Source organism: Pipistrellus hanaki (genome assembly GCF_964339955.1).
Source record: "Pipistrellus hanaki genome assembly, chromosome: 6".
Lineage (NCBI taxonomy): Eukaryota > Metazoa > Chordata > Mammalia > Chiroptera > Vespertilionidae > Pipistrellus > Pipistrellus hanaki.
Genome location: NC_140508.1, coordinates 81,355,499 through 81,369,087, shown reverse-complemented (window position 1 = coordinate 81,369,087; position 13,589 = coordinate 81,355,499).

The window sequence follows — 13,589 nt, the reverse complement described above, 5'->3', positions numbered from 1 at the left end:
AACACCGGAGGATGTTGGGGATGCTGGGAGATCGAGGCTCTGGATGTTGAGAACTCACATGTCCCACCATCTGAAGCATCACCCAGAGAGATGACGCGGTGCCCCCTATGTCCCCTCCCAGCCTGGCTCTGTGGGACAGGAGTTCCAGGGCTGTTTCCTGCAACTCCTGTTCCCACTTTCCTTCCTGACCCTTTTTTCTCCTCCACTTTATCCTTTTTTCCCTCTTTTCCTCCCCCCCTCCACAAGCTAGGCCAGCTAAACCAACTAGGCCTCAGTGTCCATAGCGGAAATATAGCTTCAGCCTTGGTGCCATAGATCGCCAGGAACTGCGTCTCCCAGCCCAGAGGTTCTCAGCCTCGGCAACTAGAAACTGAGAGAGGGTGTGACATGTGCTGTGAGCAAGCCTCAATGCTCCTCTCCAAGCAGTGACCAGCCGGGCCCCTGCTCAGACATGGTTTTGGTTCCTTGGGCTTCCTCAGTGCTCTCAGGTTTCATGCAGACTTCAACGCAGTTTCTGGGGAAGATGATCAACTTGTGGGGGAAAAGTAGAACCCATTTTTAGAGGATCTTCAAAAACTATAGATGCTCAGTGAGCACTGCAGGCCATGGAGAGGAGGACTGGCAGGTGTCTAAGCAGGCCTGCAGTCCTGGGTCAAGGAACCAGAGAAGGGACCATTGTTCTCAGAATTGGAGGCCTCAGAGCCTGAATTCATGCAGGGGCCAGGCTATGTTAGCCAGTTTCACCGTGGCTCCTGAAACATAACAGAAGACTGCAAACTGGGGGCTTAACCAACAACAATTTATTTTCTCACAGTTCCAGAGGCTAGAAGTCCAAGATCAAGGTTCCGTTGTCCTGGCCAGTGTGGTCTAGTTGGTTGGAGCGACATCCCGGCTGGGGCATATGCAGGAGGCAACCGATCAACATTTTCTCTCACATCAATGTTTCTCTCTTTCCCAAAAAATTAAAAAATAAAATAAAAAGTTCAGCAGGCTCAGTTACTGGTAATGACTCTTGTCCTGGCTTGCAGACAGCTGCCCTCTCACTATGTCCTCACATGGCCTTTCCTCATTGCCACAAAGAGACAGAGAGAGGGGTGGAGGGGAGAGAGAGAACATGCATGCTCTCTGGTGTCTCTTCATATAAGGGTATTATTAATCCTATGGGATCAAGGTCCCACCCTTAAGTTCATGTAACCTTGATTACCTCCTTCTGCACCCCCATCTCCGAGCACAGTCACATGGCGTTAGGGCTTCCACACAGTTCAGTCCATGGCAGCTCCCCAGGAACTGGCATTCCACCTCCCCAACCAGGAAAAGTCAGGGGATCCCCTAGCATCCATTTGGTTCTAGTCTGCTAATGAAGGATGTCAGAAGCTCACCTGAGAATGGGGAATGTTATGATTCATACATTCTTTCCAAATAGAGTTGATGTGCCAGTGCAGGAGCTGTGTGTTGGCCCTCCGTCTCAAGATCTGGGTGGGAAGAGAGGGCAGGCCATGCTGCAGCACAGACAGCCACTGGCCTGCATGCGAGAAGGCCAGGCATCCTCTCCCCAGTTCCTTCACCTGGGCAGGGGAGGTAACCGTGAACGCTGTGCATGTGTGGGGCTGTGTGGCACCTGCATGAGCTCTCAGGAGAAGAGGCAAGAGATTAGTGTCCTCACTTTTTCATGATACCACTGGAAGCAGCCATTGAATTCTTCTTCAAGATTAGGATGAAGCTGAAACCAGTTTGGCTCAGTGGATAGAGTGTTGGCCTGCGGACTGAAGGGTCCCAGGTTCAATTCCGGTCAAGGGCATGTACCTTGGTTTCAGGCGCATCCCCAGTAGGGGGTGTGCAGGAGGCAGCTGATCGATGTTTCTCTCTCATCAATGTTTCTATCCCTCTCCCTTCCTCTCTGTAAAAAAAAAAAAAATCAATAAAATATATTTAAAAAAAAAAAAAAGATTAGGATAAAGAAGATGAAAAAGGCCTTCACTAATATGGTAGCAGCAAGATAAGCCTAGATGAACTAAGAAGCATGCTTTTCCATTTCGTGAATGAGTTGTGGACGCAAGGCAGCCCTTCTTAACTGAACTTCAGGCAGGGATGAGCCCCTCCTGGTTGAACCAACAGTCCTTGCTGAGGCCAGCGCCTTGTCTGGAGCGGCAGGTAGAAGAGCTAGCCTGCTATAGAGGAAGACAAGGGTGGTGGGAGGCAGCCAAGTTTTAAATGACAGGTTATGATTAAACAAATATAAACCCACAAACCCAAGAAGCTGAGCAAGTCACAAATAGAATTAATATATATATAAAAAAAAAAAAAGCACACTCAGGTACTTTATAGTCAAAATGCTGACAACAAATGTGTTAAAGAAAAAAATCTTAAAAGGAGTCAGAAGGAAAACATGTTATGTACATACAAAATTAAACCTGACATCTCATCAGAAACAATGGACAGGATAAAACAATATGTTTTAAGTGCTGAAGAAAAATACCCACCAAACACCTGAAATTTAGTATCTATAAACTAAAAAAAATCTTATAAAAAATTAAGGCAAATAAAGACATTTTTTGATAAACAAAGCTGGAAGTCATCTCTAGCAAATTCACACTACAAGGAATGCTTTAAAAAAGAGAAGGTCCTAAAGGCTGATAGAATAGGACATCAGATTAAGTTAACAAGGGGGAAAATACAAATTTCAAACATCAGGAATAAAAGGGGATTATTATTACCCATCCAGAAGACAGAAAGGATTAATAAAGGTTAATAAGGGGTTTTGAACAATTTTATGTTAAAAATAATGATAGTGACATAAAATGGACAAATTCATTGAAAAAAAATTTACCAAAACTGACACAGGAAGAAATAGAAAATCTGAAGATTTAAAAATAGAAAATCCCCATGTTGATTTTAAAAATAGAATGTGTAATTAAAAACCTTTTGCAGCCTGAGACGGTTTGACTCAGTGGATAGAGTGTTGGCCCTCCGACCGAACGGTCCTGGGTTTGATTCCAGTGAAGCGCACATACCTCAGTTGCAGGGTCTATCCCCCCAGCCCTTGGGCGGGAGGCAGCCAATCAATGTGTTTCTCTTCCTCACATCGATGTCTCTATCTGTCTCTCCCCCTCCCTTCCAATCCCTTTAAAAATCCATGGAAAAAGATCCTCTGGGAGGATTAATAACAACAACAACAAAACCTTTTGCAAAGAAAACGTCAGTCACAGATGGTTTCACTGGAAAATTATATGAAACTTTCAAGAAAAAATTTTATCAATTGAATACAAACTGTTTCAAAGAATAGAGGAGGAAACCACTTCCCAATTTTTTAAAAATCTGGCCAGTCCAATCCTAATACCAAAACCAGACAAAGACATTATGAGAAGAGAAAACCACAGACCAATATCCCTTATGAACAGACACAAACATCCTTAACAAAATATTAGCAAATTGAACCCAGCATTTTTTTTTTTTTTTAAGGAGAATAAAACACGACCAAAACTTGGGAATTTTCCTGAGGAATCTAAGGTTATTTTTTTTTATATCAATCAATATAATTTATCACATTAACAGAATAAAAGAGATAAATCATAGTACCATCTCAATAGATATAGAAAAACATTTTTACAAATTTCAATACTTCGTGATAAAAACTCTCAGCACACAAAGCATAAAAGGAGACTTTCTCAACCTGATAGAGGGCATTTCAAAGAAAACACACCCTACAACGAACATCATACAGAATGATTGAAGTATTGGAAGTTTCACCTTAAGATGAAGACCAAGGTAAGGCTACCCACTCTCACCACTTCTATTCAACATGCGTTGAAGTTCACTTTTTATTGGGACCATGGAGCAAAAAGAAAATAATAGGCATAAAGAATGGGAAGAAAAATTAAAGAAACTTAGAAATACTAAGTGAACTTAGCAGGTCTCAGAATACAAAGTCAATATACAATTATAAATTGTATTTCTATACACTTGTGGCAAACAATTGAAAAAATTAAAATTAAAAAAAATACTACTTGACAAAATGGGTTAGATTGAGGGGACACTTTGGGGTAGAGGAATTATGTTTATGGTGGTGGTAATGGACGATCTGAAAATAAAATTAAGAAACCAATTCCTTTACAATAGCAAAAAAATTAACAAACCAAGGAATAAATCTAACCAAGGAGGCAAAAGACTTGTACAATGCCAGGAGATGGGAGGAGTGAAGGGATAAGCAGCACATAGAGGATTTTCAGGGCATTGAAAATACCCTGTATGGTACCATTATGATGAAAATTGGTCATTATGCATTTATCCAAACCCTGGCATCATACTCAAAATAATTCAAGATGGACAATAAATAGAAAGGGGAAGCTATAATGCTTCTAGAAGGAAGTGCAGCATATTTTCATGGCCTTAAGGTAGGCAAAGAGTTCTTAGAACAAAAAAAAACTAGCTATGCAAGAAAAATTGTGATAAAAGGGGCATCAGAATTAAAATTCACCTCATCAAAACACACCATTTAGCCGAAACCGGTTTGGCTCAGTGGTAGAGCGTTGGTCTGCGGACTGAAAGGTCCCAGGTTCGATTCCGATCAAGGGCATGTATAATACATTGGTTGCTGGCACATACATCCCCAATGGGGGGTGTGCAGGAGGCAACTGGTCGATGTTTCTCTCTCATCGACGTTTCTGGCTCTCTGTCTCTCTCCCTTCCTCTCTGTAAAAAATCAATAAAATATGTTTTAAAAAAACACACACCATTTAGAGAATGAAAGACTGAACAGCCCTGATGACTGCTACAGACTGAATTGTCCCAGGTTCAATTCTGGTCAAGGGCACATGCCTGGGTTGCGGGCACATTCCCAGTAGGGGGTGTGCAGGAGGCAGCTGATTGATGTTTCTAACTCTCTATCCCTTTCCTTTCCGCTCTGTAAAAAAACTCAATTTAAATTTAAATATATATATATATATATATATATATATATATATATATATATATATAATTTTTTTTTTTTAAAGAAAAAGAGCTTTCCCCCAAACTTCCCTCCATAGCATCTCTCTCCCTTTACAACAGCACACAAAGCACATGATGGATGAAATTAGAGTAAAACATATTTATAGCCGCACAAATTACTCCAAGAACTGGCCAGACTTTGCATATGCACAATAAGATATGCAATCTACTTGTTTTGGGTTTGCTGCACCTAGCTATTACGGGAAATTACTGCTTCATTATCACAATTTCTGCAAGGTAGAACGAGGTGGAGTCAGTGAGCATTCTGAGTCATTTCCAAAAATGCTTTTAAGGGAAATTCTGCAAATAACATTACTTCTTAAGGGAGAAACAATGTTAGCAACCATTTCTTCTTTTCGAGTCACACCAAGTAACATATTACTCTGAATTAGAAGTGAGTCAAATCAGAATGTTTAAAGTATGTGTTAAGAGTAGTTCTTGTGGATCATACACCAGATATTGAAAGTAGCAGTAAAGAAGGTTAAAGCAGAGGTGTTTTCACTTAATAATCAGTTGATACTTAATCATGCCTAAAATTTGAAAGGTAGCAGTTAAGCTTTGTAAGATTTTCTTCAATCCTATGTGATTCAGCTGCTGCTGTTCCATTGGGGGTTGTAGAATGACTTTTTTTTAAAGCTTATATATATATATTTTAAGATATATATTTTTTTTATTGATTTTTTACAGAGAGGAAGAGAGGGATAGAGAGTTAGGAACATTGATGAGAGAGAAACATCCTATCAGCTGCCTCTTGCACACCCCCTACTGGGGATGTGCCCGCAACCAAGGTATATGCCCTTGACTGGAATCAAACCTGGGATCTTTCAGTCTGCAGGCCGACACTTTATCCACTGAGCCAAACTAAGTCTCGGCCTTTAAGCCTTTATATTTTAGAACAGTTTTAGGTTGTAGGGAGCTGCAGACTCCATTGGGGAATAAAAAGAAGCAAAGATGAGGCAGGGACCAGTGCCTCTCGGGAAACAGTCCAGATTGTTTCCCAGGGGATGAGATTGCTTCCGAGGGGGAAGACAGTGCCTCGCGCCCAGTCCCACCGGGGCCTGGTGGTGGATGCCCAGGAAGGGTTTGCCCCATGGTGCAGAGGAGCCCGCGGATCCCAAGGGGGTGTTGTTGGTTCAGGTGGCAGCCATTTGCGAACGCTGAGATCTGCCTAGTGACAGAGGCGATGTTTAAAATGTGAGCCACGCACAGCGCCCTGGACCTCGGCTACGTGTCCTTCCCAGGCTCTGCTGTGCCTCGGTGATGGAGGTTAGCAATTCTCCTCTCTCCTGGCGCACATGCGAGGATCTGCCTGGCATGCAGGCCGGAATTCTCCTGGGCCCTGGCTCTCCGTAAGTGCTTCTGCATGGAAAATCGCCAGGCTGATCCAGGATGTCCCAGCAGCGCCCCGTCCTGTCCCCCTTATCGCAGCTGCAGGCAGCCTGGCCACCTTCCTCCTGCCTGCGTCACTGCTAGGGCCACAGCCTGCCTTTCCTCCAGCTCGGCCAGCTGAGGGACCAGCCACTGACCATGCCATCTTGTTGTTGTCCCTTTACTTTTCAAAATTATTACAGATTCATTTGTATTGCCTATGTGGAATGGCTAGTTACTATCCAAAGAAAAATTTCCATACTTACATTAGCTCCTTTCCTTTTCTGCATTCTCCTCAAGATCCAGCATGTCCTATCCCAGCTGGGCCCCACTCCTAATTAAACATTATTTGTATAGTCCTTTTTTACCTGGTTTTCCCTAACTATTACAACACCGTTTTGACACAAGTCAACTTGGTCCCTGCACTACGGTCCACCAATCGGTACATTACTGACCTTCTTTTTCTTGCTTATTGATTATTTCCCTGACCACCTTACTAACACTCCAGAGAGGCCCAAGCACACCTTCCAGGCGCCTTTCTCCTTCCAACAGCCTCTGGACTGCTCAGCCCGTGACCTCTGGGCAGACTGCCCAACACCCCTGAGCCTCAGTTCCTTCATGGTTAAAATGGAAGCAACGATGCCCCCTACTGGGAGCTGTTTCTTCGGGCTCTTCTCCCAATGCAAACACTGCTGGGCAAAGCACTGGGTGCATGCGTGCTGGTCTCAGAGGGTGAGAAGGGAGTATCTGTTCATGGTGAGGAGGCGGGTGGACAGGATGAGATTGGGCCCCTCCTCACGGACCAGAGGTGCAGGGTACCCCGGGGGAGGGGGCGGAGGGAGTGAAAGGTGCCTTCTTCTGGCTTTGCCAGTCCCCATTTACGCTGATTTAAAAGAGGAAACCGAACCTACGGTTCTGGAGTGAGGGGAGGTAACAGAATCTTCAGAAACAGAAGGCAGCTCACCATTCGCTGCTCCTCCCCTCCCTCTTCTGATTTAATCAAGACAATTTCTGTTCCTTTCCATTAGATTCAACAACTCATAAGGGAACAAAATAATAGTTTAAATAAACACCATATCTGGCAAAGCCATGGAGCGTTTTCAGTCTGGCAATTGGTTTTCACTCAAATATTTATGAAGCATATAAGATGTGCAAGCCTCACTGCCAGGTGTGGAAAAATGTCAGGAAAGGCAGCTTAAAATAAACGTGCTCACCCAATCATCTCCTGCAGAGAAAGTGTATTCGTCAGGGTTCTCCAGAGACATACCACCTCAGTGTTTTTCTAGTAAGGCCTTCTTCAACTGATTGGATGAGGCCCACTCACGTCACGGCATTCTGCTTTATTCCACGTCTACCGGTTTAAATATTAATCTAACATAAAAGGAAAAACCCAAACCCTCCCAGCAACATCTAGAGTGGTATTTGGCTCAAAATCTGGGTCCTGGGGGCGAGCCAAGTTGCACATGGAGTCAGTCACTGCAGGAGGCTCCGTGGGAATAGCCGCTCGCGCGCCAATCCCGGCGTTCTCACGTTACCGCCAGGCGGGGTCCCGGCGCTCCTTCCCACCCTCCTCAGGTAGCTCAGTGCCAGCCTGTCCCGCCAAAGGAAGCAGAGGCTGAAAGGAGCCCTGTGTGTGGCAGGAGGGGCCTGGCTCCCTGCCCTCCCTGCCTCCTTGGAGCTGTGCGCTTCATCCCTTGAACCTCAGGTTCCCCGGGTGTCAAATGGACATGCTGCCCTACCTACCTCGCGGGCCTGTTGTGAGCATCACGTGGGAAAGACTGCGGAGGGCGCGGAGCAGTGCTTCCAAGCATGATGTGCGGCCACTGCGCCATCAGGAGGCTGGCATGCCTGACCTGGTGGGGCGGGGAGGGCCCATCCTGATGGATGGGCCAGGGCGTGGGCATTCTCAGGGACTGGGGCAGCCCGAGAGGGAGCTCGGGCCTCCAGGACAAGCATGAGCTCCGGAGGAAAGATTCCCACCCAGAACTCTAAGCTGAGTTTTCTGCCCTTTTAAAACTTATAGGTGCTCTTTCCAAAAATTCCAGATTTCAGAGTAAAAAGTATAAGTTCCTTTATTCATCAGTCCTATCCCAATGTCACTTCTTTCTTATTGATTTTTCTGTTACGACACAAATGGAATCTGCCTATGGTTTTGTGATTTTCTTTTCTTTTTTTTTTTGTTTTGTTCACTTAGCAATGTTTTTTAATGTGTAAATCTGACTTTTTTGTATAAGGGGAGGAGTTATCTTACTCACTTAAATTAGGGGGAAAAAGATAAACGAGTTACACAAAGAAACAAAAGGCTTTCTACAAATGAACCTCACTGCAGGCCAAGGCCCGAGGGAGTCAGCTTTCTGAGAGCGTGTCCAGGTGGTCAGCTCTCCTCCCCGGGCCCAGGCAGCGCCGCCGGGAGGGCTTGCCCTTGTTCTCCAAGGCCCAGCGTGTATCTGGACGCCCCCACCTGCACAGTCCATTTCTAGAATGTTCTGGCTTGCCTCGCTCCTCGGCTCCTAGAGCCATGGTTGCCTCTGGGGCTGAGGCAGAAGCTGTTGGCCCTCTGCCACTCCGTAAGCAAAGAAATGGCAGCATCCAGTTTCAGAGAAAAAAGGTAACAAGTGTCCACAAACACTTAGGACATTGTTTCTTTGCAATACCTTCCAGACAGGCGAGCACGAAGTTTTGGGGGAACTGCACTAATGCGTACTTTTGAGACACCTCAGTTTCAAGCTCTGATATTGTCTCTGAAGGGACTTTTCCTTTGAAAAGACCATGAGCTCTCATCTTTATCTCTGGTTAGCAGTTTCCTCCCCAGTTGTTATGAGGGGAGATATCAGTCTGAAAAAAAGCCCTTGCATTCTTCCACATGGCCAAACCCCAGGCCGTGCCCTTTTACATTCATGCTGGAAAGATCCGAGGACACGAGTAGCCAGGGCTGGGGGAGGTGACTCATCTTCCTGACCCTGAGCAGAGGATGGTGGCGTGGTAGTGCATTCTGTGCTCTGCTCAGCAGTCGGCATCCTGTTGGCCAGGAAAACACTGCCTCTTCCCGGGAAAGGCTTTGTCTGCAGCTGGGACAGAAACACCAGTGGACGGAGGCCACTGAGTCATGGAAGAAAACCAGGCTGAACTCAGAGGCTCTGTGTTTGCAGTGGGAAGAAAAGTGCCCCATTTTCACACCCAACCCTGCCACCAAGACAGACAACTTGCCCCTTTTCTGTTTTTAAGGGTTTTTTGGCCCCGTGTTACAGGAACACAAACAACAGTCCCAGACATGATGAATACCAGGGAAGGCATAAAGCAATAATGACTTTTAAGAGGCCCAGTGAGGGCTTCTATTAGGTCTTCCTCTCCCTCTTATTCATGCATTCATCCAAGCCTTCTACACTCCACCCCATGACTCCTTTCTTCCCTTGGCCTTAGTCACAGATCACTTATTTATTTAGCTAGTTATTTACTCCTTCCCCTGCTCCATAAACACACTGAGCCAGCTTATAAAAATACACAGAACAAAAGGTAGCACGAATGACCAAGATAGGCAATGACGACAAGAGGAAGTAGATAGAACCGGCCACAAGAGGAACACACAGAAATGGCGATCCTATGACGTTGCTTAGTTACTATAAGTGGGCAGCAGATTTGGAGCCAAGAGTCCTAGGAGCCACAGAAAAGAGAAGAACTAAGAGGCAGAAGGTGCACTTCTACTGGTAAGTCAGAAAAAGATCTATCTTTCTAATGCCAAGACTAGACGGAGGTAAGTGATCATACTTCTTACTTGCTGGGCGTGTGGGCAAGGGACTGAATAAATGCTCTTCTGACATTTTCTCATTTGATCCTGGTGATCATGGGGGGCGGATACTATGATGGTGTTCATTTACAGATAAGGAATCAGAATTTTAGAGCAAGTTAGTAATTTTCCCAAGACCACACAGAGTCAGTCAATTGTAGGCAGGGTAGTCAAACCCAGGCTATCGGTTCTATGTGCCAAACCAAGAAACGCACCCTGCGGGGCAGCGGGGGACCCTATGGGGTATTTCTGCAACAGATTTGTTTATAGGGCTGGGTCTCCTTGCCTCTTTCAATGCAATTCTTTAATATAGGCATGAAAGTGTAAGCAGTTGAAATTTAATTTGAAAGCATAAACAGTTGAAAGCAATTCCTTGAACTAACAGTTTGTTCATGTGCTAAGTTCTTTGGTGATCCAATGTTTTTCTTTGTGTAGATATACAAACATTGCAAATCCTACCAGGAAGTAGATTGACAGGAATTTTCTCAAACCACAGGGCGTCATTCTAATGCATCCCAAACCTACTCTAGTATCATTTACTAGACATCTGGAAGCTGATGTCTTTGGTCTCTCCACTCCTATGCCAACCTCTCCCCAGGAAGTACAGCCAACAGAACACACAATGAAGACCTCTGTGAAGAACATATAGAGGACAGCTTCACCTGCCCGCAGGTCTTTCCTTCTATCCTGGACTTTGTGAAATGCCTTAGAACTGGGCATTCCCTCCATTTAAGACCTCATTCCATTCAGGCAGCATTTCTCAAAGTTCAGCATCCACCAGCCGCTTCAAGCTAATGCTGACCACCAATTGTAGGTTAAAATTATCACAATTTTTAGTAATAAAAACTGTGCTTTTAGCAATAAACTCATATGCTTTTCCAAAGACATTTTCTTATGAAGAAATTCAAACACATGCAAGTAGAATAGTATAATGAACTTCTATGTACTCATCACTCAGTTTCAACAATTACTGACTCATGGCCAATCTGTTTCAACCCTACCCCTATCCACTTCCTCTCTCTCATGTTATCCTGAAGCAAACCCAGATATCATATCGTTCCATCCAAAAATATTTCAGTATGTGATTCTAAAAGATATGAATCTTTTAACGTTGCCAAGACCACTGTCACAACTAAAACTATTCATAAGAGTTCCTAAGTATCATCAAAATATCAAACTGCCAATTGTCTCAAAAATGTTTTTGTTTGTTTGAATAAGAACCCAAATAGGGCTCACACATTCCTATCAGAGCATTACTTTAAAAACAATAGTAATTTCATGTATTTGTAAGAGGACATTGTTTTCAATCTCTTCCCAAGGTATCTGTCCTATTTGTTCTGTTCTATTTGGTCAGGTTTCTTTACTCCACATGCCATTAGTTTCTCTCCTTGCCCTTTATTTTTACTAAGCTAAGTGATTCTAGGTCACTGGAAACAGCATCAAGTGTCTGATGTCTCTTTCCATTGGCTAGGGATTCAGAAATGAGAGATTTCTCAATGAAAACACATTTGGCCCACTTTATAAAATATACTCAAAATCCAGGTGGATGCATGCTTTAACTTGGAAGGTGAGGGCAAAATGGGTCCCCTCATCCACATGGACTGCTCCCAGCTCTGGAAAACGCTTGTCCGACATCACAGGTAGCTCTAGGCTGTGTCCAATAACACACTGCTCTCCCCCTCCAGCAAAGACGAGGATCAGCTATTGGAAGAGCCCAGCTCCATTCAGAGCAGTCTGGGCCTCAGTCTGGTCTTAAGAAAACAACCTTCATCCATTGGTTACGCTTATATGCATGCATGGGGGTGGCCAAGGAGAGGTCAATGGGGGAAAAGGAGACATATGTAATACTATATGTAATACTTTAAACAATAAACAATAAAGAAAAAAAAATCTGATTTTTCAGCTAGTTGTTTTCTCTTTTAGTAGTAAGAGGCTGAGTTTAGCCTTTGTATCCTATAGGCAATGCCAGAATTAACAAGGTCTCTGAGGCAAACCACAGTGGACATGCCATGATGGGCAAAGGTGAGTTCTCATCCAAAATTGTGGGAAGGCCCTCTGATGGCAGAGGGGAGGATGGAGGAGTGGGGTCAGACCATCAGAAAGAGCAGGTAGGAGGCACTAGAATGTCCAGGCAGAAAGTGACGTGCTAAGCCAGGGAGGAAGGGGGCACACTGAAGAAGAAAGTAAGAAGAGAGCAAATCTCGAGACTGAGTGAATGTGGCAGATATTATAAATATGGAAGAGGGAGGAGTCTTTAGTGACATTCATGTTTCCAAGTCCAGCTCTGGGAGGCTGTGTGAAAATGCATTTTAAACACAAACACACGCACGCGCGCACACACACACACACACACACACACACGCACAGAAACCCTTTCCAAATTGTCCATGGCCCCAGGATGGAAACAGCCAGCTGATCTGTGAAGAAAATGTACCCTGTGTGAAATACTCTGTAGTTACAGCAAAGATTCTCAACACTGGCTGCACCTGAGAATCATCTGGGAGTTTAACGACAGCCACGCCCAGGCCCCAGCTCAGGCAGCTGAATCAGAATCCCTGGGTGTTTTTCTCTCTCCCTTCGCCGTCCCCCAAGCACAGGTGATGCTATTGTGCAGCCAGGGCGGAGGACCACGGAGCAGGGCTCTTGGCACAGAGCTGCAGGAGGAGTCATTGTTGGAACTGTTCACAGCTTGAGTTTTAATTTGGCTCAGCTCGCCCCCTACTCCCCCCCCCCCCACACCCCCCCATTGCTCGGGGTGAGAGAAATAGCCTGACCTTTGAAACTCAGCTTTCTGGAGAAATGAGGCTGGCAAGGGCAGCCTGGCGAGGAACAGGAAAGGAGGGAGCCAGGTGTCCAGCACATGTGCTTCCCCTCTGCCTGCGTGCGGAGGCCGCGGTTCCCGCTCTCCTGCGAGTCACAGCCAAGCTGGGACCACTGCTAAATGCAGGTGCCTGGGCCCACTCCGGCGTTGGTCAGGTCCAGGGTGCGTGGCCCAGGTACCTGCACGTTAGTGGTTCCCAGGTGACCCTGTCAGGGGGTTCATGGCACAAGCCCTGAAGCTGAGAGGCCTGCGGGTGTGTGTGTGTGTGTGTGTGTGTGGCCACCACAGTGGACCTGTGCAGGGCAGATTCCCCTCCCCCACACCCTGGCCCCGGGCCCAGGAGACTGAATTGGCAGGTCTGATTCAGCCGCCAGCGGTCAGTGTTAGAACAGTGTTAGTGTGGCTCTATCCAATTGGGGGGGGAGGGGGGGAGGGGAGAAGGAGGGGGAGAAAGTGCACCTGCCCCAAGTTTTCATTGTGTAACAGAAGGTGGAAGCGAAGCAGGAAGGGCCCTTGGCTTGCTGACTCTGTGTCACCAAAAGGGAAGCCGGGGGGTTTTCCTAGCCTGACTGGGGGCCGGAAATGAGGGGCCGGAGGAGCCCAGGCAGCAGCCGCTGGCCTCTCAGGACT